Source organism: Schistocerca serialis, chromosome 6 (assembly GCF_023864345.2).
Source record: "Schistocerca serialis cubense isolate TAMUIC-IGC-003099 chromosome 6, iqSchSeri2.2, whole genome shotgun sequence".
NCBI classification, from domain to species: domain Eukaryota; kingdom Metazoa; phylum Arthropoda; class Insecta; order Orthoptera; family Acrididae; genus Schistocerca; species Schistocerca serialis.
Window position 1 is genome coordinate 39521861 of NC_064643.1, and position 15310 is coordinate 39537170.

The window sequence follows — 15310 nt, forward strand, 5'->3', positions numbered from 1 at the left end:
ATCTGTCCACTGAAGATCTGTCCACTGAAGATCTGTCCACTGAAGATCTGTCCACTGAAGATCTGTCCACTGAAGATCTGTCCACTGAAGATCTGTCCACTGAAGATCTGTCCACTGAAGATCTGTCCACTGAAGATCTGTCCACTGAAGATCTGTCCACTGAAGATCTGTCCACTGAAGATCTGTCCACTGAAGATCTGTCCACTGAAGATCTGTCCACTGAAGATCTGTCCACTGAAGATCTGTCCACTGAAGATCTGTCCACTGAAGATCTGTCCACTGAAGATCTGTCCACTGAAGATCTGTCCACTGAAGATCTGTCCACTGAAGATCTGTCCACTGAAGATCTGTCCACTGAAGATCTGTCCACTGAAGATCTGTCCACTGAAGATCTGTCCACTGAAGATCTGTCCACTGAAGATCTGTCCACTGAAGATCTGTCCACTGAAGATCTGTCCACTGAAGATCTGTCCACTGAAGATCTGTCCACTGAAGATCTGTCCACTGAAGATCTGTCCACTGAAGATCTGTCCACTGAAGATCTGTCCACTGAAGATCTGTCCACTGAAGATCTGTCCACTGAAGATCTGTCCACTGAAGATCTGTCCACTGAAGATCTGTCCACTGAAGATCTGTCCACTGAAGATCTGTCCACTGAAGATCTGTCCACTGAAGATCTGTCCACTGAAGATCTGTCCACTGAAGATCTGTCCACTGAAGATCTGTCCACTGAAGATCTGTCCACTGAAGATCTGTCCACTGAAGATCTGTCCACTGAAGATCTGTCCACTGAAGATCTGTCCACTGAAGATCTGTCCACTGAAGATCTGTCCACTGAAGATCTGTCCACTGAAGATCTGTCCACTGAAGATCTGTCCACTGAAGATCTGTCCACTGAAGATCTGTCCACTGAAGATCTGTCCACTGAAGATCTGTCCACTGAAGATCTGTCCACTGAAGATCTGTCCACTGAAGATCTGTCCACTGAAGATCTGTCCACTGAAGATCTGTCCACTGAAGATCTGTCCACTGAAGATCTGTCCACTGAAGATCTGTCCACTGAAGATCTGTCCACTGAAGATCTGTCCACTGAAGATCTGTCCACTGAAGATCTGTCCACTGAAGATCTGTCCACTGAAGATCTGTCCACTGAAGATCTGTCCACTGAAGATCTGTCCACTGAAGATCTGTCCACTGAAGATCTGTCCACTGAAGATCTGTCCACTGAAGATCTGTCCACTGAAGATCTGTCCACTGAAGATCTGTCCACTGAAGATCTGTCCACTGAAGATCTGTCCACTGAAGATCTGTCCACTGAAGATCTGTCCACTGAAGATCTGTCCACTGAAGATCTGTCCACTGAAGATCTGTCCACTGAAGATCTGTCCACTGAAGATCTGTCCACTGAAGATCTGTCCACTGAAGATCTGTCCACTGAAGATCTGTCCACTGAAGATCTGTCCACTGAAGATCTGTCCACTGAAGATCTGTCCACTGAAGATCTGTCCACTGAAGATCTGTCCACTGAAGATCTGTCCACTGAAGATCTGTCCACTGAAGATCTGTCCACTGAAGATCTGTCCACTGAAGATCTGTCCACTGAAGATCTGTCCACTGAAGATCTGTCCACTGAAGATCTGTCCACTGAAGATCTGTCCACTGAAGATCTGTCCACTGAAGATCTGTCCACTGAAGATCTGTCCACTGAAGATCTGTCGACTGAAGATCTGTCGACTGAAGATCTGTCGACTGAAGATCTGTCGACTGAAGATCTGTCGACTGAAGATCTGTCGACTGAAGATCTGTCGACTGAAGATCTGTCGACTGAAGATCTGTCGACTGAAGATCTGTCCCTGCAGGCAGGCTGTCGGTGCAACGAGACGTCGACCAGCAGAGCGGAGTGGAGCTGTGGTGTCGCGCAGGCGTGCGAGCCCTACCAGCGAGGTCGTGGCACTGAACGGAAGTTACGTTGAAAAGTAAAGTTTTGTAGGCAGAATCGCAGGGAATAATATGGTGTATTGAAATCCTGAATGAAACCAACCTGCTTTAAAAAAAAATTGTTGCATTACTTACTGAACGCCCCTCCCATATTTCAGTATTTCATACAGTCTGATTGCAATTTAGTAATGTGAAATATATTATTTTGTGTATTAGGATCAGGTCAAACAACCTGCAGAGTTATTTCATCTGTACTCGACGTTAAGAAAATACTTCTAATACTAGTATTTATTTTTTAGCTGTGGTGTACCCTGTAGTGACTACAGAGGCCTTTAAATCGTAAATTTCATTGTGTTCTAAAAATTACTGTTCAAACGATTCAGTAAATGTAACAGCACAAGTATCTGGTACCTTGGAGGTATTCAGTTTTGTAATGTTGCCTGTAATGCAACAACGTACCCATTGTTGAGTTGTATCATGACCAGAGAATGTTCTTGCAGTATTAGAGAACATGGTATTGTCAACATGTTGCCTCAGCATAAATTTAATACTGTATGATTTACATATGACATATCTTTGTTCTGTTTGTCAAATAGTATTTGACCATTTTAAAAAAGTTGTATCTGTCTCGCTGTCTGCTCACTACTAGAGACGTCTGGCATTGTTTCCTCTTCCTTGTCAGGCGTATTCCGTTTCCTTTCCTGTCGGTCTCTCTTGGCCAACTCTTGATTTTTTCGACCCCGACGGTATTAGGTTGCGAGGCCGGAGGGTGTCTTTCATTTTCTTTATTTAATCTTCTCTCTGATGGGGAGGACGACCTCCTCAGGCATTCTAGTAGTAGTAGTAGTAGTAGTAGTAGTAGTAGTAGTATTTTGAATCTCCACAATGTATGTGGGGAAACTTTCGGCAATGCTTGTATCTGAACATTGTGAAGACTGTGCTGTTGACGAGCATTATTAAATTTGTCACCGTCAGCCCATCAGCTGGTAGTAAAGGGAGCAACTCGGAAGTGGCTGTGATTCTGAAGGTTTCATCCTGGCTGGCTGCCTGCAATGCTACAGCTCCTAAAATACTGGGTGTATACACGGCAGAGATCCTACCATTACATACTCAGTCGCAGGAGTTCTGCATTTGGAACACAACGTGATGCATGGTTGGAGACGTTTCTCTGCAACAAAAGTGAATGTATGGAAGGCTTCTTTCGCCGTCCTGCCTAAAGGAAGCGTCCTTGACCGTGGGAACTTGCTGCTCTTGGAGATGTCCTCACCAAAAGAAGTGGGAATATTGGAAACCTATTTCTGCCATTAGTAGAGAGACAATCCTGGAGAGGAGCACGGCACTGAAGTGCCCTTCGTGGCAAGTGAACAAACGCTTGTGACACAAAGCAGGCTGCCGTTGAAAATTCCGGTGACGTTATGCTAGAGGCTGGACATTCCTGACGGACACGAAAGTAAGTTTGGAGGTGCCAGATGTTTTGAGAAGATCGAAGTGACAATGAGGACAGGGCACTGTGCTGGAGCCAAGTACGACGTACTTCATCCCAAAACAATACCTTCTTAATAAGCAGTCTCCCAGACGCTACTTTAAGAGTCGGGTCTTTCATCCAGACCTCACGGATGTCTGCCCTGAGCCCATCACTTGTATTTTGGTGTCCGCTACTGGGAGAAATACCATTGTCATTCTGGACAAATGTTTTGCTAGTCTGCTAATGGGAAGACACGAGGTCTAGAGCTTCGCCAGATGCCTTCACCTGCACCCTACACGGGCAACGGATGTCAGCTGCCTGCAGGGCAACCAAGCTCCACCAATCTGTCTGGCGTCAGAAGCCCTGCTTGCCGAGCAGCCACGTACGTGCCTCACCGTCCCAAAAACGTGTACCTCAGTATTGTAGAAGCCAGGACACCAGCGTACGGAGGGCACTTCATGAATGCCGCAGACTGCAAGTCGTGGATCCTACGTCACGCGTCGACGCTGTAGTTACATCGAGGCGACCGGACTAGTATTGCGCTGGATGCAATGTTACGCAGAAGCAGTGGCTATCACTTATGTCCGGTATGGAAGGAAAGGAGCCGGCTCAGAAGAAATGCGGTGCCAGATGCCAGCCTTAGCCCAGCACCTCAAACGTGCCATTCCCTTCTCAATGTTTCAACACAGCCGGTGAGATCTGGTCGGGTTGGTTGTGTGTGCACAACACATGAAGTAGCTCTGGCCTTCCTTTCACTTTAGATATACTTTACATGGTATTCAACTTTGTTTCTGTTCTGCAGCTTAATTTTTTCTCATTGTAAACTGTAATACGTTCAGCCAAAAAAATTGTTATATATTTGTGGTTTGAGCATCATTTCCCACTTCCGTTTAGCAACAATATGCTGCAGAGAGGCTGTGGATTTCCAACTGACTCACACGATGCATTGTATTTTAAATGAAAATAAATGAAATAGTTACCATCTCAAATAACGGACCTTGTTTGTATGTAATGTGCCAGTTAAATGGTGTGGATAAATGATAGTTATTTGTTGTATTTTAGCTGCCAATTAAGTATGAATATTTTACCGATAACAGACAGGCAGCATATCATGACTTCAGAATCTATCAAAAAAGAACGATGGTCATTTTGGCCATTTATTTAGTAACAAATACCACACCATTCATGCTCATGGCTCATTTTCAGTGGTGTTAAATAAATTTAATATAAATTAAGAAATCTGTTGTAAAATTGCCGCACCGTGCTGTTACATTTTTTACGTTAATGAGCATTTGGCTTGGTGTGGAAATTTTGCAACGAAATGTGTCCACGCAGTTTGAGATGGAAATTTTAAGGTAGATTAATTATAAGTTTTTTATCGTTAATTTGTGGTTCCAGACATTGCCTCGGCCTATGATAGTTTATTTATGTCGCCTCTTTAATACAGTAATTGCTGAAAGATGATTTTATGACTGCAGAGATGCCATAATGCTTTTTTATAATGTGGAAATCTAGGCACATATTCATAGAAACTCTAAAGCCTAGTTTTCCACTCAATCTTTTTAAATCATTAAAACTGTTTTGGAATCTGGAACTTACCTACAGTATTGGTCTTGCTATTTGTAGCACTGCACTTAGTGGATAATGTAAGATGACTAGCCACTTCCAATGCTCAGGGCATGTCACAATTCCTATTACAGACTTGTAGGAGTTGTAAAAGGGACTTTGTACGTTTCCAGACATGGGTTCATTAATGAAACTTGGCGGATAAAGTTTGCTCCAGAATCTCTCTGTAATAGGAACTGTGAGACACCCTGGCTTTCTTAGTGACCAGATGGGTGGCACGTGTTGAGGGGAGGCTACTGAGCCTCAGTAAGTGTCCTTCATGTCTAGTTTGCACGTCATTCCTCTTGCTACACGTGTTATCAATATTACTACACAAAAAGAAATGGTATATTTTGTGTAGTTTCTTTTTATGATGCTAGTTGGTAAATTGGATACTTTACAAGCTGCTTGTTTGCAGTAAAGTTTATTTTGATGCCAATATAGTGAACCAAGTTTGTGTAAACGCTTTGTAAATTTTTGAAACTTTGTTTTTAAATTAGTTTGTTACCTGGCGGTGAAAAACTGCTTGCACTTAAGCTTTGCTTCCGTCTTACTTTATGGATATAAATTTGCAGTAATTCAAATACATCGTTATTCTGTAATGTCCATACGATTGTTTAGATATGTTTGTAGAAATGTTACCCCAGGCAGTAGTTCAGTTATTGACAGTCATATTTCCTTATAAATAGTTTTACAGTCATATTTCCTTATAAATAGTTTTACAGTCATATTTCCTTATAAATAGTTTTACAGTCATATTTCCTTATAAATAGTTTCAGTGACGAAGAATGTGAATGAAAAAATTAGGTAATAATACAACAGACTGTTCATAAACATTTTCAGAGTGCTTATGCTGTTATATGTAACGCATGTTACCCTTATTCTGTTAAGACAAACTTTGTTGTTCGCAAGTTACTATAATTGGTGTACATATGATTATCACGAAGATGTTGATATTGTTATTATAGTGATATTTCCATGTTCCTGTTCACATGTGAAAATTCAGTACCTTATAGTCCAGCTGCTGTAAATGTGCCAGGAAATTGCCCACTGTTTAGACTCTAACTGCCGTCTATAAGACGGCGTCAAACTTCTGACTGCTTTGCAAATGAGTTAATGCGCTAAATATTTCACTTGCAGCATAATTTCAAACTTTTGCTAAACTTTTTCCTGCTTACGAGATTGAAGTTTATCAGAAGTCTGTAAGTGCACTCACCTTGAGATGCTCGACGAATAAAGTCGCACGCGAGGAGTCGCGCTGCCTCGACAGTTCCCAGATGTCCACACTAGCAGACATCTGCTCGGTAAGACGTACAATCGTATGTTAAACATTTAGTGTGTCTTTTTGCGTTAAAGCAGTCAATAACTACACGAAATATTGAAAACCGAATTTTTATAGTTGCTGTAAGGCATTAATTGGGCAACTTGCAACTGGTACCGGGTTCCCAGATAGTCCCTGGATGTTAAACTCAGTCGCCAGTATCCCTGAGTACAAGTTACCTTGGTCAGTTACCGGAACAGTGCTAGTTTAATAAGTGACGATGTCATTCGTTCTTCTGAAAGTGAACTCCGTGCCTACAAAGTTAGTTTCACGATACTGTCCGACTGTATAGTGACTTTAACAGTCTTGAGTTAATGTCAGGGCATCTCCATCTGTTCTCTTGCCTGTTTTTACTAGACTAGAAATTTCTCAATCAGATGAATGCATGTCCCCTCTATGCACGTTTCTTACTTTACTTCTCTGATTTTTGGGTACATGAATGTTGATTGTGCACACGGTTATTGGGTGATCAGAAATCAGTAACTCAGTCTATTAATTAATGGCTAATGACAAAGCAGTTCACTGTTGCGGAAGGTCCTTTAATCTCCTACATCGCATCTTTACTTACACATGCCCTTTTTCTGATAATGCGCGCTGCAATACGGCACACAAAGTATACAGTGTGTCTGTTAACTGTTGTACTTGAGTATCAACTCGCTCCTCAAGATCGGCAGTGTGGCTGAGGTGGTCTGTTGCGTATGTCCGATTTTTAGTGGGTACAGGTCTCTGAACACGTTCGTGTGGACTCCGACAATCCAAACCCAACAAATACCGTCAAAAGGGGGTGGTGGGTTCCATAAGACGTGGGGTAGTTACTTCCGTAAGTTGTTCCTCCGTGATTTAATTGGGGGATGGGACTGTGAGCTGCAGTAGGTTTGATTTACCGGTTTTCTCCCATAGGTTGGTTGCGCCGCAAAGTTCTCCTCCCCCCCCCAGTCAGTCTTATGACTGGTGTGATGCGGCCCGACACGAATTCCTCTGAATTCCTCTCCTGTGCCAAACTCATCTCAAAGTAGCACTTGCAACCTAACTCCTCTATTTGCTGCATGTATTCCAATCTCTTCCTCTACAGTTTTTGCCCTCTACAGCTCTCTCCAGTACCATGGAAGTCATTCCCTCATGTCTTAGCAGATGTCTTGTCATCCTGTCCCTTCTCCTTACCAGTGTTTCCCACATATTCCTTTCCTCTCCGATTCTGCGTAGAACCTCCTCATTCCTTACCTTATCAGTCCACCTAATTTTCAACATTCGTCTCAAATGCTTCGATTCTCTTCTGTTCCGGTTTTCGCACATTCCACGTCTCACTTCCACACAATGCTGTACATTCTCAGAAATTTCTTCCTCAAATTAAGGCCTATATTTGATATTAGTGGACTTCTCTTGGCCAGGAATGCCCTTTTGCCCTTTTGCCGTTGCTACTCTTTTGATGTCCTCCTTGCTCCGTCCTGTGCCTAGGTAGCAGAACTCCTTAACTTCATCTACTTCGCGACCAGCAGTCGTGATATTAAGTTCCTCGCTGTTCTCAGTTCTACTGCTTCTCATTTCCTTAGTCTTTCTACGATTTACTCTCTGTCCATACTCTGTACTCACAACACTGTTCATTTAGCAGATCATTAATTCTTCTTCACTTTCACTCAGGATAGCAATGTCATCAGCGAATCGTATCATTGATATCCTTTTACCTTGAATTTTAATTCCACTTCTGGACCTTTCTTTTATTCCCATAATTCCTTCCTCGATGTACAGATTGAGCAGTAGGGGCCCTTTTAATATGAGCACTTCGTTCTTGGGCGTCCACTCTTATTATTCCCTCTTGCCTATTGTACATGACAAGTTTCTCCCTATAGCCTACCCCTATTTTTCTCAGAATTTCGAACATCTTGCACCATTTTACATTGTCGAACGACTTTTTCTAGGTCGACAAATCCTGTGAACGTATCTCGATTTTTCTTTAGTCGTGTTTGCATTATTAACCGCAACGTCAGAATTACCTCTCCCGTGCCTTTTACAGGAAAAGCCAAACTGATCGTCATCTAGCGCATCCTCAATTTTCTTTTCCTTTCTTTTGTATATTATTCTTGTCAGCAACTTAGATGCAGCAGCTGTTAAGCAGATTGTGCTGTAAATCTCGCACTTGTCAGCTTTTACCGTCTTCGGAATTGTGTGGATGATGCTTTTCCGGAAGTCAGTCGCTACTCGTACATTCAACGTACCAACGTGAATAGTCGTTTTGCTGCTACTTACCCCAACGATTTTAGAAATTCTGATGGAATGTTATCTATACCTTCTGACTTACTTGATGTTAAGTCCTTCAAAGCTCTTTTAAATTCTAATATGGGGGTCCCCTATCCCTTCTAAATCGGCTCCTGTTTCTTCTTCTATCACGTCGAACAAATTTTCTCCCCCATAGAGGCTTTCAATGTATTCTTTCCACCTATCCGCTCTCTCGTCTGCATTTAACAGTAGAATTCCCGTTCCACTCAATGTTATCACCCTTGCTTTTAATGTCACGGAAGGTTGTTTTGACTTCCCTGTCGCAAGGTAGTGGAAGTTTGAGTACTGCTACATGTTTGCACGCTTCCATTCTTTAATTATTCCTCTTAATTATTGGGACTGCCTTATTTTCAATTGTAAAGGTACTGAAACTGCTGGTGTATTTCTCCACAATATTTCTAAATATTTTAGATGTGGCTATTTAGAGTTACTGCTGTAGTCATATTCATTTTTCGTGTTGGGTTAAACGTACTAAGCGTACCGGTGGAAAGCTGTTTCGTATTCTCTCACAGTGGAACACAACGGAGTTTTGTAACAGGACGCTCTCGACTTTACAATCCTAAACAAAAATTCGGTCGCGGTGAATGTCTGTACACCACAACAGAACAACCCACAGAAACCGCAGCCTTGCTGGCGGATGTGGTCTGCCCGACTCGTGGAGCACTTGATTGCAGCTCATCGCTGTTTTCACCTTTTAATAGAACTGTCGAATCATCAGCAAACAGGATACCTTTCCGTGCTTCTACACTTAGGTCCAGTGTGTTGAGCTGCTTTGCACTTTGATCACAATTACGTGCTCCACTGTTTGCTGATGACGCAGTGGCACCCAGAAAAGTACATCTACATTTATACTCCGCAAGCCACCCAACGGTGTGTGGCGGAGGACACTTTACGTGTCACTGTCATTGCCTTCCTTTCCTGTTCCAGTCGCGTATGGTTCGCGGGAAAAACGACTGCCGGAAAGCCTCCGTGCGCGCTCGAATCTCTCCAATTTTACATTCGTGATTGTATATGTAGGGGGAAGCAATATATTAGATACCTCATCCAGAAAAGCACCCTCTCGAAACCTACACCGCGATTCAGAGCGCCTCTCTTGCAGTGTCTGGTACTCGAGTTTGCTAAACATCTCCGTAACGCTATCACGCTCACCAAATAACCCTGTGACGAAACGCGCCGCTCTTCTTTGGATCTTCTCTATCAGCCCGACCTGGTACGGATCCCACAGTGATGAGCAATTCTCAAGTATAGGTCGAACGAGTGTTTTGTAAGCCACCATCATTTGTTGGACTATATTTTCTAAGGACTCTTCCAATGAATCTCAACCTGGTACCCGCCTTACCAACAATTCTATATGATCATTCCACTTCAGATCATTCTGTACGCATACTCCCAGATATTTTACAGAAAAACTGCTAGCAGTGTTTGTCCCGCTATCATATAATCATACAGTAAAAGATCCTTCTTTCTGTGTATTCGCAATACATTACATATGTCTATGTTAAGGGTCAGTTGCCAATCCCTGCACCAAGTGCCTATGCGCTGCAGATATTCCTGCATTTCGCTACAATTTTTTAATGCTGCAACTTCTCTGTATACTACAGCATCATACGCGAGAAGCCGCATGGAACTTCAGACACTATCTACTAGGATATATATATATATATATATATATATATATATATATATATATATATATATATATATATGTGTGAAAATCAATGGTCCCATTGCACTAACCTTTGGCACGCCAGAGGTTACTTTAACGTCTGTAGACATCTCTCCATTGAGAACAACATGCTGTGTTCTGTTTGCTAAAAACTCCTTCAATCCGGCCACACAGCTGGTCTGATATTCCGTAGGCTCTTACTTTGTCAGGCGACAGTGCGGAATTGTATCGAACGTCTTCCGGAAGTCGAGGAAAATGGCATCTACCTGGGAGCCTGTATCTAATATTTACTGGGTCCCATGAACAACTAAAGCGAGTTGGGTCTCACACGATCACTGTTTCCGGAATCTATGTTGATTCCTACAGAATAGGTTCTGGGTTCCCAGAAATGTCATGATACGCGAGCAAAAAACATGTTCTAAAATTCCACAACAGATCGACGTCGGAGATATAGGCGTATAGTTTTACGCATCTGCTCGAAGACCCTTCTTGAAAACTGGAACTACCTGTGCTCTTTTCCAATCATTTGGAAGCTTCCGTTCTTCTAGAGACTTGCGGTACACGGCTGTTAGAAGGGGGGAAAGTTCTTTCGCGTGCTCTGTGTAGAATCGAATTGGTATCCCGTCAGGTCCAGTGGACTTTCCTCGGAGTCATTTCAGTTGCTTTTCTATTCCTTGGACACGTACTTGATGTCAGCCATGTTGTCGTTTGTGCGAGGATTTAGAGAAGGAACTGGAGTGCGGTCTTCGTCTGTGAAACAGCTTTGGAAGGGACTCCATGAGGACACAGGTTGACTCTGCATTTTTTCTGCGTGTAGAGCAAGCTGCCATTCATGACACCCCCCCAGGGGGTCCACAACTCTTTTGTGGATACGTGCGTGGCGAGCACGGGGCCCCGAGCCATTGCAGCCTTCTTTCTCTCCCGGGCTGCATTTCCTTTCCCTTCCCCTCCTTTCCCCTCCATACCCCTTTCCCCTCGCCCTCTCCTCTCCCTCTATTGGTGTCCTTGCTTATGTTGGCCCCCGCTATCCTCCTGGTTCTGTTGGTTTTACACTCTGGCTTTGTTGCGTAATCATCTCCTCCTTTTGGCATTCCTTGGTCCCCCTCTGGGGTTTGACCTCCATTCCAAAATTTCTCTTCCGTAGTGTGAGCCATTTGGGGAAGAGCACCTTACCTAGTGTCTCCGACGTGTGCCCTCCTAGTATATTCCACCTTTTCTTCTACGTCGTTGTCTGATGCTAGGGTGCATAGCCAGCACGGTAGCCAGCCCGTGTGGTGGGGTCGCTATGTACCCTTTTGGTTGAGCCCCCTGAACACACAGGGATCACACTTCTGATACCTGAGCTGTGACCTCCTCATGCATGCCTTGGAGTGGTTGCTCGTCATCCTGGAGCATCGGAACTCCCGGCAATGGCCGCCGTGCCAGACGGCCCTTGCTGTGGCTGGGTGGCGCCCGTGAGGAGAGCCCCTGATCGGAGTGGGTGGTATCAGGGCGGACGCTATGCAGATGAAACGCATAAGGGTCCAAACCTCTGGCCGCTCTTCTGCGGCCGTCTCTCTGCGTGGTACTGATTCCTCAAGTGCTGCTTCTCTTGCCCCTTCGGCCTTCCCTTCCGTGGCTACCCCCTGGGAGGAGGGTCAGGCCCGTCGTCTAGGGGCAAAACCTTTCCCCCGTTATCTAGTTTGCACAAGGACTGATGGAGATACTTTCACCAGTGTCAAACCTTTATTCTTTGTGGAACACATTGAAGACAAGTTCGGCGAAGTGGACTCCCTGAGCAAGATGCGGTCGGGTTCATTACTGATAAAAACTGCTTCGGCTGCCCAATCTGCGGCCCTTCGTGCCTGTACCCATCTTGGCACAATTCCCGTGTCCATTACCCCTCACCAGTCTCTAAATATGGTACAAGGTGTGATTTTTCACAGAGACCTCATCCTTCAAACTGATGAGGAACTTCGGGACAATCTCGGACGGCGGGGTGTTCACTTTGTTCGGCGTGTTCAGAAGGGTCCTAAAGATAATCGTATTGATACTGGTGCCTTTATCCTGGCCTTTGAAGGGGATACCCTTCCTGAGAAAGTTAAGATTATGGTCTATCGCTGTGATGTGAAGCCGTACATCCCACCTCCTATGCGGTGTTTTAAGTGCTTGCGTTTTGGCCACATGTCTTCTCGCTGTACCCAGGACCCTCTCTGTGGTGACTGTGGACGTCCACTCCATGAGGGGAGTCCCTGTGTTCCCCCTCCTGTATGTGTAAATTGTCATGGTAGTCATTCTCCACGTTCAGCAGATTGCCCAGTCTATAAGAAAGAAAAAAAGATACAGGAGTATAAGTCTCTTGATCGTTTAAGCTACACAGAGGCCCGTAAGAAATATGCACGATTGCACCCTGTGTCCATGACATCTAGTTACGCCTTGGTTACATCTTCATCCCTTCCTCCCCCTTCCTTACCCCCGTCCCGGACCCCTCTCCTTCCCCCCTCCCCTGCGGCTCCCACACCTTCTCCTCTGGGCGCCGCTCCCCCTCCCCAGCCGGAGAAGTGTCCCACTCCTTCGGCGTCTGCCGGTCAAGGGCGCCTCTCCCGGGATGCCCCTTCCCGGCACCTTCCAGGTCAAAGGTCTGCTGCAGCGCGGCGACCGCGAGAGCCGCGGTCTATCGGCCCCCAGGTCGCCCGGTCTCTTTCTGTTCCTGATCTTGCTGCAGCTGGCTCCATTATGCCACACAGCCCTCCTCGATCTCAGCCTGAAAAGAAGAAGAAACATAAGTCCCGGGACAAAGAGCCTCAGGTGTCACCGGAGGTCCCTTCTCCGGCTTCACAACCGGATTCTGACCTGTCGTTTATGGATGTCGCCCCCTCCTTGTCGGTGACGGGTGGGGACCCGGCGGTATGACTGGATTTAGCGTGTTCAGCCCTCATTTAAACCATCGTTCTGTGGTTCTCCAATGGAATTGTAATGGCTACTATCGTCACCTTCCGGAATTGAAATCCCTTCTTTCGTCCTACTCTGCAGCTTGTGTGGTTCTCCAGGAATCTCATTTTACTGATGCTCACTCACCGACCCTCCGTGGGTTCCGTGTTTTCTGTCGAAATCGGGTCGGACCCTTGCGGGCTTCTGGTGGCGTTTGTACGTTGGTCCGTACAGACATTGCTAGCACGTGGATTCCTCTCCAAACTACATTGGAAGCAGTTGCTGTTAGGGTCCACTTAGACTCTGCAGTCACAGTATGCAATCTTTATCTCCCTCCTGACAGGACTCTTACACCTGCTGCCTTAACCACCCTTCTTCAGCAACTTCCTCCTCCCTTCCTCCTCCTTGGGGATTTTAATGCTCATCATCCTTTGTGGGGCAGTGCCTTTCCATCTAGACGAGGTCTTCTTATCGACCAATTTATTGCAGACCACGACCTGTGCCTTCTTAATGATGGCTCCCCTACTCATTTCAGTGCTGGTCATGGTACTTTTTCTGCCATTGATCTTTCTCTTTCTTCTCCCTCTCTCCTCCCTTCATTACACTGGTCGCCACACGACGACCTTTGTGATAGTGACCATTTCCCGTTGATTATCACGCTCCCTTCCCGCTCCCCGATGGAGAGGTTACCTCGTTGGTCTTTCCACCGCGCCGATTGGCCTCTATATACTGCACAGGTCGAGTTTTCTCCCTCTTTGTCGGGTTGTATTGATGACGTCCTACGTGACGTGTCTGACGCGATTGTTCGCGCTGCTAACCTTGCTGTCCCGCGCTCATCTGGACAATTTCGTCGTCGGCAAGTCCCGTGGTGGAGTACGGCCATTGCCATTGCCATCCGTGATCGCCGTCGAGCTTTGCAACAGTTTAAGAGGCACCCATCTGTAGCCAGCCTTTCTACCTTTAAGCGCCTTCGCGCTAAAGCCCGTTATTTAATCAAACAGAGCAAGCGGATATGTTGGGAACGATTCGTTTCTTCCCTTGGTTCCACTGTCCCTCTGTCACGGGTATGGGCTACACTTCGCTCTCTCCAAGGTTGCCATCGGCAGTCCACCCTCCCAGGCCTTCACCTCCCAGATGGCATTTGTACGGACCCATTAGTTCTCGCAGAACATCTTGCAACCCATTTTGCAGTGGCATCAGCGTCGGCCTCCTATCCAGCTGCTTTCCTTCATCAAAAACAGCAGGCTGAAGCTGTCACCTTATGTTTCACCACTTGTGAGTCAGAATCTTACAACGAACCTTTCACTGAATGGGAATTTCTTTCTGCTCTATCTGCTTCTCATGATACAGCTCCTGGCCCAGATTCCATTCATAACCAGCTGCTTCAACATCTCAGTGCTCCACAACGGCACCATCTTCTTCGGGTGTTTAACCGTATCTGGCTCCAGGGTGACTTCCCTTCTCAGTGGAGGGATAGCATTGTGGTTCCTGTCCTTAAGCCTGGTCAGAACCCCCTATCTGTTGACAGCTATCGGCCAATTAGTTTGACCAATGTTGGTTGTAAGTTACTTGAACGGCTGGTAGCCCGTCGGCTCACTTGGGTCCTCGAATCTCGGGATCTATTGTCCCCTTACCAGTGTGGCTTTCGAGAGGGACGATCTCCAATCGATCATTTGCTTCGCTTGGAATCCGCAGTTCGGCAGGCTTTTTCCCAGCGCCGCCATTTGGTTGCAGTGTTTTTTGACCTTCGCAAGGCCTATGACACGGCCTGGCGCCATCACATCTTACTAACCCTTCATCAGTGGGGTCTTCGGGGCCCACTCCCGATTTTTATCCGCCAGTTCCTGATCCATCGGTCATTCAGAGTTCGAGTTGGTACTGCTTTTAGTTCTCCACGGACCCAGGAGACGGGCATCCCACAGGGTTCTGTCTTGAGTGTCCTTCTTTTCCTCATTGCTATCGATGGACTTGTGGCCTCTGTCGGTCCCTTGGTCGCCCCTGCCCTGTATGTGGATGATTTCTGCATTTGGGTTAGTTCCTCCTCGATGCCATCTGCAGAACGGCAGCTCCAGGTGGCTATACGGCGTGCCTCTGCATGGACCCTCTCCCACGGGTTTCAATTCTCTCCTTT